At 52.8% G+C, this 13,128-nt stretch overlaps 1 protein-coding gene across 9 annotated transcripts in view; it reads left to right on the top strand.

Annotated features, from left to right (window-relative positions):
• The window catches only part of IQSEC2 (IQ motif and Sec7 domain ArfGEF 2), an 87,236-nt gene that overhangs the window by 50,531 nt on the left and 23,577 nt on the right, over positions 1 to 13,128 (top strand). Inside the window, exon 1 of one of the 9 annotated variants that reach the window (XM_070067296.1) lies at positions 12,965 to 13,090. The exons of the other annotated variants lie outside the window; for them this stretch is intronic. The gene's annotated coding sequence lies outside the window, so the exon portion shown is untranslated. Of the gene's footprint in view, positions 1 to 12,964; positions 13,091 to 13,128 lie in introns of those variants that run through there. 9 annotated transcript variants of the gene reach the window in all.

The following is a 13,128-nucleotide window of genomic DNA, read 5'->3' as shown; positions in this document are numbered from 1 at the left end:
GTGGGCACACGAGGCAGATTGCAGTGGGCTGAAGAGCTCGTGGGAGGTACCGAAGCAGAGATGGACAGTGTAGACGAATTTCTCAAGAAGCTTAGCTGTGAAGAGGAGAGAGGGACAGAGGGGGATGTGGGGGCAGAGAGAAGGTTTTTATTCCCAGATGGGAGAGACTTGAGCTTCTATAAATGTTGATAGGAAGGAGGCAACAGAGGGGGAGAGGTTGAAAATATGGGAGGGAGAGGGGATGATTGTTGTGGAGGTAGCAGGGATGGGCTCCAGAGCCCAGGTGGAGAGACTGGCCTTAAATAGTATAGCCAGAGAAGGAAGCAGTGGTGATGAGGTTTTTACAAGAGTGGTGAGGAGATTAGTGAAAGCAACAACAACCGGGGAGCCCTGACCAAGGTCGTGGATGCTGGAGGCAGGAGGAAGCAAGGGATGCTTCTGCCTGGGAGTCAGGGAGGACTTCCTGCAGGAAACAGCCTTGAGCTGGGTTATGAAATTCAGACAGGATTTCAGTAGGCAAAAGATCTGTGCAAAAAAAAAAAAAAGGAGAATATTTGAAGTGGAAGAAACAGACTCAACAAAGACAGAGAGGCATGAAAAGGCTGGGCATGCTGATGGAATAAACAAGCTGGTTTGATGATGGCTTGGCATGAGTGAGTGAGTAGGATACTATTGATGCCACTGATAGTGATGGTCATAGTCATAGTTACCTCCCGTTAAGCGTCACACCTACCCTGTGGCAGGCACTTTGCATTCTTGAACTCATTTAATCGCACCACACCCTGCAAGGTAGGTATTTCCTCATTTTGCATATAAGGAAAATGAGTCCCCCAAGCAGTGAAGAGATGGACTCAGGTCACTGAGTTAGTAGGGGTGGGGCTTCCAACTTGAAAAGTCTCAACTTTATTCAAGAGGCAATGGTCTGCCAAGACGTCCGGGCAGAAGAGATTGATGCTCAGAGGTGGGCTTTAGGAAGGTTAATGTAGTTCAAGAGTGAAGGGAGAAGAAACAGGAGGTGACTGCAGTGTCCGGGGCCAAGGTGGCAACCGCTTGGCCCAGGGAAGAGGGGAGTAACTAGTGCAACTGCAATAGTGTTTGTTCTTCGTGACAGCCTCAAGAGCTGCAGGTTTTTCTTGTTTGCTTGATGAGGAATGGGAGTCTCAGAAAGGAAAGGGTACTTTTGCTCAGGACATGAGCCCTGGTTCATGTGATCCTGTTGACTCACTGAGTCTGGAACAACGTGTCGGAGGAAGCTCTGAGTCTGAGACGAGTGTGGTATGTGTGTGCGCGCATGTGTGCGTGTATGTGCTTGGCTGGCTGTCGGGTGGACAGCAGTGCCTTCCCTTGCCTGTCTGCTTTCCTTCCCATCTCTTCCCAAGTCTCCACTTTTCCTAGCTCCCATACTTCTGCATCTCTGGAGCCGAGGGATCTGGGAGTGGGGTGATGCTGTTTCCTTGGCTGTCCCCAGAAGATCAACCTTTTCACCTCCAAGGCACCGGGTCCCCTCCCAGTCCTCCTCTCTGGCCATCCCCCTCATGAAACTGTAGCCCAGCTCCAGTGACTGCCACACATGCCGTCTGGACCCTGGTGCTGCTCAGCGGAAGCCTGGGGACAGGCACTTGCTCCTGAAGTGACACCTCTTCCCTGCTGTGGCTGGTTCTGTGTGGGCAGACGGTCACCTTGGGGATTCGATTGGATTCATGAGCAGTTAACAATAGTCACCAGCATGTTCCCGTTGCTATTGTTTGCCAGGCACTTGATCTATGTTCTAGTCCTTGCAACAGTTCTGGAGGGGTTGGCATTGTAAGCCCCGTTTTCACAGATGAGGGAAGTGAGGCTCCATGAGGAGCTGTAATACGTTCCTGGGGACACCTAGCCTGGAAGCACTTGGAGAGCTGGAATTGGAACCCAGGTCTCTTTGTTCCCCAACAGTGGGCTTTCCATACTCCCTTCCTAAGTGTCTCCTGTTTGCCTGAGCCAGAGTCTGCAGATCATACAAATCTTTGTCCCTCCAGGGCAGGGTGGATTTCTAGAGAGAGTGCCAAGTTCACCCAAAGGACCTGGTGGGATTGAGTCTGAGACTTGGTGCTCTGAAAACTCTGGGTTCAAATCCAGACTCTACCACTGGCCCAGCCATGTGACCTTGGGCAGGTTGGCTAGCCTTTCTGCACTTCAATCCCCTCATCTCTAAAAATGCTGCCTTACAGAGTTGTTGCAGGAATTAAATGAGCTGGTGTATATGCACAGTGCCAGCATGCATAGAGCAGGCTGCTATTCTTTCTATTAAAATGGAGGCTGGGCACCTGTCAGGGTCAGCTCCCGGGATTTCTGTACTCTGGAGGTGAGCCCAGGCTGGGTGTGGGGGAGGGCTGTCCCAGGAGGGGACAGTGGCCCTGGACAGTCCGCCACACTGGCCTCCTCACTTGCACCCTGCCCCCATCCTAGCCCCACCTCCCAGTTCTGGCCCTTCATGTATCTCCCCTGCTCTGCAAACTAATGCCTCTGCCTCTCTCTGTCACCCGCCGCCTGTGGCCTCTACCCTGCCCTTCCTGGCCCCAGGGAAGAGGAGGAGGAGGAGGAGACTGAGGAAGAGGAAGAGGAAGACGCTCACCAGTTCTGCTGTCCGGCCTCCGAGTGCAGTAGTCCCTCCTCTCGGTAACTGAGAGGACAAGGGCCATTTTCTATGCAGAAGCAAAAGCCTTAACCAGCCCCCGCTCCCACCCCCACCCCTGCGGATCCCCCATGGGACCCTATCCCCTGCTTCAGGAACCAGATGGGCCAGCATAGTGCCCCTTTTCCTGCCCCTTCCTTCTTGGAATCCCCACCCCCACTGCTCTCTCCCCTGGACTCCAGCCCCTGAATAACAAAAGAGCTGGAGCCCCAGGTCTCACTAAAATGTGGGAGAAGCAGAGCTTGGAGCTTGGAGCTTGAAGCTTGGAGCTTGGAACCCGGAATCTCCCGCACCTGCACTCCCACTTCCCAGGCACCCTGGAGCCTGCCACTCCTGGAGAGGTCTCCAAATGACATCCCAAGGACCTACCTCTGTCCTCTGTGAGCACAAACAGAGATGCAGGGTGCCTAAGGCTCAGAGGACCAGACGGGGTTGGGGGCAGGACTCAGCCTGCCTAGTTCCCGTCGTTTGTTCCCTTGCTGTGGCCACTGCGGCCATTTCCTCCACTGCTTGAAGGCCTCACCCCCTCCCCCTGCCATGCCCATCATGCTCTGTAAATATGATCAGGAGGAAAAGGCCTTTCAGAGTATGTGTTGCTGTGTACAAAGGAATTTCCATCAATAAAAGCTGATCTCTTCTCTCTGTCTGATGTATGTTCCACTCCACCCCACCACCCTCTCCCCGTCTCCACCAGGCTTCTTGCCTTCTGTCTTTTCCAGGGCTGGGAACAGGGGCTGAGAGAGAGAGGAGAGAGTAGGGTTTGATAGATGGTATTGTCAACACCCAAGAGGCACTCAATACGTGTGTGAATGGCTTCCTACGTGGTTGGCCTATTGCCTTCTTCAGCCTGTTAACCTGAGGCAAGCAAGCTGGTTAACCTTGGACATGTCACTGAACTTCTCTTAATAAATAGTTTCCCAATCTGCAAAGTGAGGAGGGAGGTTGGACAAGAGGATCTCCGAGGGTTCTTCCAACTGTGACATTTTGTGAACCTGAGATGCTACCATTTTAAGAAACAGTTATGTGAATTCAAGATGCTAGGATTCAGTGACACACCCCAGACAATTCGGATTTCTATTTCTACTCTGCAGTGATTTTTGGATTCTCCAGTCCTGTTGCTTTTTTTTTTTTAAATTTACTTATTTATTTGAAATGCAGAGTTACATAGAGGCAAAGACAGAGAGAGAGAGAGAGAGAGAGAGAGAGAGAGAGAGAGACAGAGAGAGAGAGAGACAGAGAGAAGTCTTCCATCTGCTGGTTCACTCACCAGATGGCCGCAATGGCTGGAGTTGCACCGTTCCGAAGCCAGAAGTCAGAAGCCAGGAGCCTCCTCCAGGTTTCCTACGTGGGTGCAGGGGCCCAAAGGACTTGGGCCATCTTCTACTGACTTCCCACGCCATAGCAGAGAGCTGAATTGGAAATGGAGCAGCCGGGACTCGAACCGGCGTCCATATGGGATGCCGGCACTGTCGGTGGCAGCTTTACCCACTACGCCACAGCGCTGGCCCCCAGTTGGTTTTATTTCATGAATACCATTTAAAAAAAAATTCTGACAATGTGATTCTAATATTCTCTGATATTAAGATGTGTCTGTGTTAAGAGCACAGACAGGAGACCCCAAAGTGGGCTCACACTCTGACTTACCCTCTCAGAATCTTTAAAACGTTAGACAAATCCAAGTTTGCCTTCTGGTTCTGCCACTCACTCTCCTGTAACCTGGGGCAAATCTTTGCTTCTCCTTGGGCTTTATCTTCCTCCTGAGCATGCTGAGAATAGATCTACCTGTCTGCGTCACGAAGATTAGCAAGACTGCCAGGAGCCCAGCACAGGGGCTGGCGCACAGTTGGGCAAGTGTGCTGTGATTCGTGGCTCTTGTTTTGATTAAAGCTCAGGTGAGAGTTCCTTCTGTCCTTTCTTTCCTCCCTCCCTTCTGCATCCCCATCTCATTGAACCTGTGCTTTCCCCACAACCTCACCTTCACCTTCCCGCCTCACTCACAGTTTCAGTCATTCAACTCATCTGCTCATTCATCCATTCAAAAATCTCATTCATTTCTTCCCCCCCCTTCCTTTCTGCCTTATTTACTCTTGCAGCAAGAAATGTGTGAGCACCTGCTGGGTGCAAGACCTCAAGCTAAATACTGTGAAGGGATCAAAAGTAAGACAGTGGCCTTGTTCTCCATCTCCCTGGGGAGATGATTCTTTGGGAAGAAGGCAGGGTGTGAGGGGCCAAAATAATTGAGCCAAAATGGTTTCAGGTAATGAGCAAGACATGTCTCTGGCCCAAAGAAGAGGGAGCTGCCCAGGTGCGTGGGGATGGGGGCGGGGGGGGGGGGGAGGTGTCCAGGTGGGCTTGCCAGAGGAAGAGGGAGTGAGAATTGGGCCTGGAAAGCTGGGAAGATTTTTGAATGGGAGGCAGGGGGTGGGGGAGACAGGGCCTGTCAGGACACGGAGCTAATGGAGGGCTCCAGGTCACGTTGGGGAATGGTAGGTAGGTTACCCTGTGGCTGAGGTGGACATCATTCTGCCCTTCACTTCTGCAGACAGAAGTGTTGGCGTGGGAGAGGACAAGTTCAGGTCAGGCGGCTGTCCTGGGAGCCATGAGCTGTAGTAGATTCCTGGGTGTGTAACAGAGTCAGCTGAGCAGGTGGACGGTCTGTGAGGGGTGGGAGGGGGCAATTTTGTAGCAGTTGTGTGCATGTCTGTGCGTGAAGCCTGTGTGCATTGTTGTGCATCTGAGGGAACATGAGTGTGTGACACCTGCTGTGAGGAGTTCTGTGTGTGTGTGAGGGTGATTGTGTGAGCTGGTGAGCTTTTTGATTGGTAGGCTCTATGAGTGTGTCTGGTGGATGTAATCATAAGACCGGGTGTGGGTGGCTTTGAAGCATGTGAGGCTGTGGCTTTTAGGGGGCCAGGTAAGTGTCAGGCAGGATGGTCCCACACTTGGACACACATGACTTGTCTCTGTGGTCTTAGGAGGCCGAGGTGGCTGCTGAGCACCCTGTGTGGTCCTTGGCATGCATATGGCAAGATACGCAGAAGTGAATCAAAGCAGTCCACTGCCCTTGGGCAACAGGAGCAGGCAGTGGCCATGAAGACAGATGCTCTAAGAATCCCAGTTTAGCTGGTGATAAGAACTGGCAGGACAGAGGTGTGAACCAAAACTTTGAGGAAGCAGTAGTGGCCAACCGCACCAGGTTCTGTGGAGGGCAGAAGGGAGTCGGAACGTACAGATGCCACAATTGGAAAATGAGTCCATCCAGACTGGTCAGGTGCAGGGATGAAGAGCAGAGAGGGCGTATGCTGGGCAGAAGAAATGAAGAAAGAACATAAGCACTGGCTTGGAGCTGTGGACAGGCTTGCCGTGGTATCGGAGCCATACGTGGCCTGCTGCTGCCCATGTTCGGCAGCTTGCTGGGCAAGTGGGAGGCAGAGGACTGGGCAGATTCACAGGTGCTTCTTTTGAAAAAGAGTTATTCATTTATTTATTTCTTTGTTTGTTTGTTGAAAGACCAAGTGATGGAGAGAGGGAGAGATCTTTACTCCCCAAAATGGCTTCAACAGCCAAGACTGGGCCAAGCCAAAGCCAAGAGCCAGGAATTCCATCCACGTCTCCCTCCCAGGGGCCCAAGCACTTGGGCCATCTTCCGCTGCCTTTCAAGGTGCATTTAGCAGGGAGCTGGATCAGAAGTGGAGCAGCAGGGACTCAAATCATCTCTGTAATATGGAATGTGGGTGTCCCAAGTGGCAGCTTAACCCTCTGCACCACAACACCTGTCCTCACAGGAGCTTCTGAAGCTCCAAGTGGCCCACTGTTCTAAAATGAGAAGGGTGGTGGTGGAATTCTTGTCCTGTGCAACACTGAGAAAGTCACTTTGACCATCTGGGCCTCAGTGTGGATCTATGGGGTTGGACGGCTCCACCCCAGCCCCTTGGCTCTTCTACCCTTGGCCACATCCACATCCTCGCTCTTGACCTTGGGAGCTTCTTCCATCCAATCTTGATCTTTCTAGCTGCCTCCCATGTTGCTTCCTCATTTACCCAGTCCACACATATTTTCCCGGCATCTGGCCTCCTACATGCCACTGTGGGGACGTGCAGGGCGATAGAGAATGAAAGGACTCTGCACAGTGCCCAAGGTAGTCATGGCATGAGGTTTTTGTTCAGCTACACTTTGATTTGAATCCTGGCTCCACCACTTCTGAGCTGCAAAGCTGTGGGCAAGTTCCTTCTCTCTGTACCTCAGTTTCATCACCTGGGTTCTTTCCTTCAGGGAGAATAATCTGGAACTTGCAGAATTGCTAGGCTTAGCAAGAAGCAGGTATGCAACCAATGACAACTGTGATTTTTAGGGTTGCGAAGAAGCAGAGCTGGGATTCCAAGTCAGGTCTGTGCTCTTGGGAAGTCTGCATTTGCCCACTCTCTACCCAGCCCCTTGAGTGGCTTCCTTCTCCCCTGCCAGCCCCTGTGCTGAGCCAAGCTGAGCTCACGGCTGTAATCCCTGTGGCACTGGGCTCAGGCAGTGGAAACAGCTCGCAGGAGAACTGTTAGAGGAGAGAGAAGCAACTGCTGCCCAGCCGCCCCCCACTGCCACCGGCAGCCGGCTCTAGTCTCCTTGAGCAGTCCTCTCCTTCCAGAGTCCAAAGCCCTTGGCCCCATCTAGGTGTACTGATGTCCCTGTCTTGTGTCCTTGTCTCTCACTTGCACCCCTCCCTTCCAGCCTAAGTTGTCATGGGGATAGTCCTCGGCATCCCTAGCTTCCTCTTGCCCTCATCTTATGGTATCTATGGCAACAGCCCCCATTCATTTCCATGGCAACTGCATCCCGATCCCATCCCCTGCTGGCTGCATGGCTCCGGGCAGTGCCAAGACAGGGAAGGAGGGAGAGAAGACCTCCCACTTGGAGCAGGAACTGGGGAGGGTCGGTACCTCTGCCATGGGCAAGCCCCAAATCCCTAGGGAATGTCTCCCCATCTTAGCGAGGTTCTGGTACTCCTCCAGTAATACCAGCTTCTCCTAGGCAAGGCCCAGTCCCCAAGCTTCCTCCCCCAGGAAGCCTTCAAGACAGCAGGGAAACCAGCACAAGCTTTGCCCTTTGCATCCTCGTTCTGCCACTTGCTAGCTTGGAGACCTCTGGCAGTCACTTCCTGTCTCAGAGCCTTTTTCTTTAGCTGTAAAGTAGGAACCCTAATTCTCCGCTCACGTTTGCCATGCAGATGAAATAATGCGTGGAAAATGCCTGACATAGGGAAGGTGCGCAGCAAGTGCAAGTTTATTTTTATTCCACTCAGCCACCCCCAAGCAGAAGGGATCGCTCTGCTGCGCTCCCCCAGCACTTCCTCTGTGCTCCAGCCCTGATAACTTTCTGCTTTGTACTGTGGTTATTTGTGTAACACGGCTAATCCCCCACCCCGCAGAGGATGCTCCCCAGTCTCCTGCACTGCATAACCAGGCACACAGGGCATGGGGGCACGGGTCTGCCATGGGCTGGAGGGTCATGTCTGTCTGCATAGATGCCTGTCTGTTTTCATATATTTGTGGATGTGTGCTTTTTTCCTAGGTTTTTTTTTTCAGCCTTTGTGTTTGTGTGTGTGTGTGTGTGTGTGTGTGTGAGAGAGAGAGAGAGAGAGAGAGAGAGAGAGAGAGAGAGAGAGAGAAATTCCCATGGGATGAGTGATTTGGGGGTCTTCGATTTGGGGTGTTCTACATGCCCAGGTTCATTTCTTCAGCAGTAAGTATGCTGTCAGAAGCAGTATCCTCAAGCCCCTCAAACACTCTTTTTTTTTAAGAATTATTTTATTTATTTGAAAGAGTTACACAGAGAGAGGTAGAGCCAGACAGAGAGGTCTTTCATCTGTTGGGTCACTCCCCAGATGGCTGCAATGGCCAGAGCTGAGCTGATCCGAAGCCAGCAGCCACGAGCTTCTTCCAGGTCTCTCATGTGGGTGCAGGGGCCCAAGGATTTGGGCCATCTTCTACTGCTTTCCCAGGCCATAGCAGAGAGCTGGACTGGAAGTTGAACAGCCAGGACTTGAACCGACACCCATATGGGATGCTGGCGCTGTCTGTAAGTCAGCCCATGAGTAGAAGGGCATATCTAAGCTACATGTTGAAGGGGAAGCAAGAGGTAGCTATGTTGGGGTAATAGGGTAGAGGGTATTTGAAACAGGACTAAGGTCAGGTCTCATCCATGGCCAGGGTGAGGCAGCTGGAGATGATCCTGAGGAGGGTGATTTCTAGAAAACCTAAGTTTCATCATGTCCCTCTTCTGCTTACCTCAGTCCGAGCAAAAGCTTAAAGGTTTAATCCTGGGCTCAGTGCGCTTCATGATTTGGCCCCTATGATCTCTCTGCTCATATCTCCTTGTCACTCCCCTCTCCCTCATTCACTCTGCTCTGGCTACACTGGCCTCTTCACTCTTCCTCAGACATGCCAGGCAAAGTTCTTCCTCACGGCCTTTGCACTGGCTGTACTGTCTATTTGGACTGCTCTTGGTTTAGCTATTCCCCATCTCTATCAGTTTCATCAGGGCTCAGCTTATAGGCCATTTCTCCAAAAAGGGCTTTTCTGGCCAACACATGGAAAACAGCACTTTGGGGGCAAAGGTTTAGCACAGTGATTAGGACGTTGCTTGAGATGTCCACATCTCATATCAGAGTGGCTAGCATGAGTCTTGGCTCATCCACTTGCAATCCAGCTCCCTGCTCATGTGCACCCTGGGAAGCAGCAGGTGATGGCTCAAGTACTTGGTCCTGCCATTTATGTGGGAGACCCAGATGGGATTCCTGGCTCCTGGCTTCAGCCTGGCTCAGCTCTGGCTGTTGCAGCCATTTGGAGAGTGAACCAGCAGATGGAAGACTCTCTCTCTCTCTCTCTCTCTCTCTCTCTCTCTGGCTATCTCTGTGTCTCTACACTTTTCAAATAAAAATGAAATTAAATACAAATTTTTTAAAAAATAGCGTCTTTTAGCACTCTGCTTTATTTTCCTTCCCAGCACTGTCCCTATCTAAAATGATAGTATTTATTTATTCGGACATTTCTTTATAATCTTCTCTGGAACATCACTCCTCTGAGGAACCCTTCTTGTTCATCTTGTTCGTTGTTGTATTTCGAACATCTAACACTGTGCCTAGTCCATAGCAGGTACAGAGTTGTTCTTTGTTCAGTGAGTTACAGAGATCTGGGGAAAGGTTTATATATATATATATATATATATATATATATATATATACACACACACACACACATACATACATACACTATATGAGAAGCAGAAAGATTGAGAGAGAGAGAGAGAGAGAGAGAGAGAAAGAGAGAGAGCTCCCATCTCTGGATGACTTCCTAAATGCCCACAATGCTGGGGCTTGACCAGGCCCAAGCCAGGAGCCAGGAACTCAATTCAGGTCTCCCAGGAGGATGGCAGGGATCCAGCTACTTGAGACGTTGCTGCTGCCTCCCAGCAAGCGCATCAGCAGGAAGCTAGAATCAGGAACGGGAGGCACGTGTTAAACTCAGGCACTCTGATATGGGATGCTGGCATTTTAACCACTGGAGCAAACAAATGCCCACACCAAGGGAGAAGAGTTTTAATAAAAGAATGAAATGGTCACATGTGTACTTTTTATAAAAAAGATTTATTTGAAAGGTCAAGTTACAGATAAGCAGACACACACACACACACACACACACACACACAAGTCTTCCATCCACTGGTTCACTCCCCAGTTGGCTGCAGTGGCTAGAGCTGCGCTAATCAGAAGCCAGGAACCAGGAGCTTCCTCCAGGTCTCCCACGTGGGTGCAGGGGCCCAAGGACTTGGGCCATCTTCTACTGCTTTCCCAGGCCGTAGGAGGGAGCTGGATCCAGCAGCAGCCCAGACTCGAACCAGCACCCATATAGGATGCCAGCACTGCAGGTGGCGGCTTCACCCACTACACCACAGCACTGGCCCCCAAATGTGTATTTTTTATAGATTTATTTATAAGTCAGAGTTACAGAGAGGCAGAAAGAAAGAGAGAGAAAGAGAGAGGTCTTCCATCTGCTGGTTCACTCCCCAAATGGCCGCGACGGCTGGAACTGCACTGATCTGAAGCCAGGAGCCAGGAGCTGTTTCCAGGTCTTCCATGCGGATGCAAGGGACCAAGGACTTGGGCCATCTTCCACTGGTTTCCCAGGCCATAGCAGAGACCTGGACCGGAAGTGGAGCAGCCAGGACTCTAACCAGCACCCATATGGGATGCTGGCACTGCAGGCGGTGGCTTTACCTGCTAATGCCACAGCACTGGCCCTGAGATGTGTACTTTTGAAAGTTCCGTCCAGCCATAAGATGGAGAATGGAGTGGAAGCGGAGCTGGGTAGGAAGCTGAGGTAAAAGTTTAGGTGAGAATCATATTTATTAGAGAAGCTCTGTTCCAGGCCCTGTGTTTTGGGTTCACTAGGAGATGACCAAATTCCCTTCCTGTGCTAGGATTCTGGGAGCCATGAACACCAATAAGTGTCAGGCTTTACCAAAGCTAACCTGTGCCATAAGGACAGACACGGGCTGTCGGGGGGGAACCCTGGCCAGGATGAGCAATCCTTTTGGACTGGAGGCATGTGATCTGAATCTCAACGGAACTAGGCGTTGGGGGGCATCTTTCAGATTGCACATGGCAGCGATGATGGGGATAGCGTATCAGGTGGAATGTAGCACCTGTGCAGTTTGGGAGGTGGAACACAGAGGAGCATTTGAGAGAGGATCTGGGCCAGGCTGGAGGGTGGCTAGAGAAGGGGCTGGCAGCCAGCCCTGCAGTATGACTTAATGTTTAGGAGTGTGAGCTCTGGAGCCAGACTTCCTGGATTTGAATCCTGATGCTGTCCTTAGTCGCTGTGTGACTGTGGATATTGCACTTGACCTCTCTGGGCCTCAGCTTCTTGATGTGTAAAATGAAGATAAAAGTAACAATTCCTATCTCACAAAGGCTGCTTGTAAGAGCAAATAAGTGATTAGCTGTCCCTCCAATGACAGAAGGAGGAATTTGGGCTCTTTTAAGCGCAACGGGAGCTATGAATGGTTCATGAACACAGGTGACAGTTGATGGAAAGCGGGCTTGAGCTGTGTGCTGGGAGGGGAGTGGGGGCAGGACCCTACAGACCAGAGGGAGAGGAGAGGAGCATCTCAGTTGGCTGGGCTGGGCTGGGCTGCATCTGGTCCCTGGGAGCTGCCATCAAGTGCCCCCAAGGCCCAGGAAGAGGGAGACTTTGGGGTGGAGGGCAGGCTCCCAGCCAGTTTCTGCTTTGCTCCTGGCTGTGAGGCAGGCTAACACCACAGAGGGTGTAGGCCAAGCAGTGGGTGGGGGTTCCCAGTAGGGCGGAGTCCAGCTCTAGCTCAGCAGCCTGGGGTCCCAGCCTCCAGGCTGCAACCTCCCCCCCTCCTCCCCGGCACACCCAGCCCCCAGTGCAAAGTGCTCAGCTGCAAGGTTGGCAGACTTCTTGCAGCTCGAGCTCCCGCGCTGCTAGGGACCGACCGCCCCCCACAACACACACACCCACCCCAGCTCACCTTTGTCCTGTGCCCTGGTCACTGCCAATTTGGGACTGGGGAGGAGTCTTTGAACCCTTTGAGCAGCCAAGAGCCCCCCAACCTTGCACGCCCCCAGCCAGACCGCTCTCTGGGCCCCAGCCACACCCATTCTCCCCCACAGCCTCCTCCGTGCCTGCCGCACGTTCCTCCCCTCCTGCACCCTCCCAGTTCTCCCCGCCTCTGTGGCTCCTCACCAGGCCCCGGCTCGGCTCAGGGCGCCTGGGCTGTCGCCACCTGGGTTCCCAGGCAGCCTGGTTGCCATGGCACCATGGGAGCAGGTCTGCTGGAACAACAGCTCTGGATAACCAGGGCAAGCAAGACCCGGGGCCCAGCGCCTGCCACTCTGCAGCCTGCAGCCCCTCGCCCCCTCTCCCAGGCGAGCGGAGGAGGAGGCCATGAGGAGGAAAAGGAAGCTGCCCCGCAGGGCGGCTCTGTACCTGTGAGGATGCTGCACTGGCCAGGGAGGCTGCGGGCAGGGGCGGGGCCGCAGGGGCAGGAGGCCGGGCTGGGGATGGCGGGCTGGGGATGGCCTGGGGATGGCGCTTGTCTGGGTGATACTGGGGATGGGACTGGGAGGGAAAGCACAGCACTGCTGTGTGGGGGATGAGGCTGTGAGGGGCAGAGGGGCGGGGAGGGGTGGGGCTGTGAGGGCACGGGACTGTTAGAAGGAGGCCCCTGAGGGGACAGGGCTGAGCAGGACTGGGACAAAGCCTGGGGTGATAGAGCCTTGAGAGCAAGGAGTGTAAGAGGCTGGATCGAGGAGGGGCCAGGCTGAAGGGGCACCTGAGGATGCAGCGGTCAAGGCCATGGGCCTGAAGGCCAGGGACTGTGGGCACCGTGAAGAGACAGCTCTGGCCTGTAAGTGGTGGGGTCCCTGTCTCTGCGGGAAAACAGGG

Source organism: Oryctolagus cuniculus, chromosome X (genome assembly GCF_964237555.1).
Source record: "Oryctolagus cuniculus chromosome X, mOryCun1.1, whole genome shotgun sequence".
Lineage (NCBI taxonomy): Eukaryota > Metazoa > Chordata > Mammalia > Lagomorpha > Leporidae > Oryctolagus > Oryctolagus cuniculus.
Note: the sequence above shows the minus strand (reverse complement) of the source record. Positions and strands in the feature narration are given on the sequence as shown.